A 2126-nucleotide genomic window follows, 5' to 3' on the forward strand; every position below is an offset into this window, starting at 1 on the left:
GTGTTCTTGACATTTTAAACTATTTTTTGTTTCTTGGTAAACCCTGGTTTTTACTTTGAAAAGATTGAACAAATAGCCTTTAGAAGCCTCAAATTCTGTGAATCGCTTCTCTGGTATGAAATTTGCTGAATGATTGCCATTGTTGATGATCCGTGCGCTTATTAACGCTATATTCTCCTCAAACTTCAATGCACATATAACTCGGGCAGCAGAATTATTCTCAAGTTTAAATTAATACAACATGACTGTCCAAACATTTGGATTTTCCATGTTCTATTCACTTTAAAATGAACTTATTAATAAAATAATAAATGATCACTAGTTTATATACCTACAATTTTAACTCAGAAGAAATGAGGACATGCACAATGTATATATATTGTAATACCTGACTTATATTTAACCATAAACAGTCTCTTCTCTGTAAATAACAAAATCCGACATTTTGACTATCTTAATAATAGCTATATTGTTAACAATGATCTTTTTTAATCTTTGCGTAGGTATACTAAAAAAAAGTAATATTTACTACTGTAATCGCATGATAAAATAATTATGGTTAAAAGCTCCATTTCTATAGTTATTACAGCAATAATATTGTTTATTAATATTATAACAGTGATAACTATAAAAAGAAAGCTGTTAACCACAATTATTCTATCATGAAATTATATTCGCAAATATGAAACTTATATTTCTTATCGCAAGTGTAGATTCTGTCTTAATGACGATGTTATTCGATATCGAACTTTTGGTAAAACAAAAAAAAATAAAAGATAATCATATACGAGCAAATAATTACGAGTATAAATAGATCACCATCTTGTAAATTATTTTATGATACACGGATTGACGTCACAGCAATTTGTGCTGCATATTATCGCAAAACATGAATAAATTTTGGAATTTTTCATCATTGATCGCCCACATGCCGGTGCTCGAAAAATGAGAGTAAAACTCTCGTGTCGCTAACTGCACGAATACATGTCAATTATGTGCCGATTATAGCAAGCCTGGACACAAAAAAAAAACAAATCGCTCGTATTAATAGCTGTGTGTAACAATTTAGATAACATGGATACTAGAAAAATGCTAATCCATTAATTATAATTAATAATTATAATTAATAATCGCGAACTGTACTATTACTCATTACACACACACACGCACACACACACACACACACACACACACACACACACACACACACACACACACACACACACACACACACACACACGACATTGTTATCCTAAAAATTCAATACGAATTGCATATTTCATGTTGAACAGTTAATGCATCTTCGAATTATTAAATTATTTATACCATTACTAATCAGATGTAAACAGAAGCCACTGAATGAAATATTAGTTTAACATTGAACTTAAGATCTACAATATTCTATTTGCAGCTACAAAAAAATTAATGTTTTAACACGAACGTTGCCTTTACGGACAGTTAACTCTTGACCAATCTTTACGAGCATTGTTCGCAGTATTCCAGGAAAGCTCTGTAAAGATTGTCGGCACGGAAGTGTTTATCGGCTCGGCATCGTCGACGCAATGCCGGGAAGTACTGAGAAATAAGCAAAGTCATTTTTTTTCTAATTGACGTCACTGACATTTCGGGGCGCACGAAACGCGAGGTCGGAAGGTCGTTAAAAACGGGGGAATTGACAAAGGGCGGAACGGGTTTAGTGGGAAGATCGATACGGTAACCGCTGTGGTCACCGCTAATGACCGCGAACCCTGAAACCCCTTAACCGATGCCGCTTGCGATTAGGCGCACGCGAGCCGCCACATATTCTTGACACGATAACCACTCTGGTCTCCTTTCCTCTTTCTCTTCCGCTCGCTTAGACTCAGCTCGACTGTGTGCCCGATTTTGCGTGGGTCAGTCCGATCGATCGAGGCTGACCACTTCGATGAAAATATCCCGCGAAACAGTTAAACCGGTGTCTCGACCCGATTACTCGATTAAAACGACAATAAAAATAAAGTGAGGTACACCAGTCAAATGACGAAAAACACGGAAAAAAACGATGTTGCTGAAATATCGAAAAATTGAGTTAGACATGGATCAGAAAATAATTTTGAACCGTCCATCTCTAAAATCTATAAAATAGA

Source organism: Trachymyrmex septentrionalis, unplaced genomic scaffold, assembly GCF_001594115.1.
Source record: "Trachymyrmex septentrionalis isolate Tsep2-gDNA-1 unplaced genomic scaffold, Tsep1.0 scaffold9, whole genome shotgun sequence".
NCBI lineage: Eukaryota > Metazoa > Arthropoda > Insecta > Hymenoptera > Formicidae > Trachymyrmex > Trachymyrmex septentrionalis.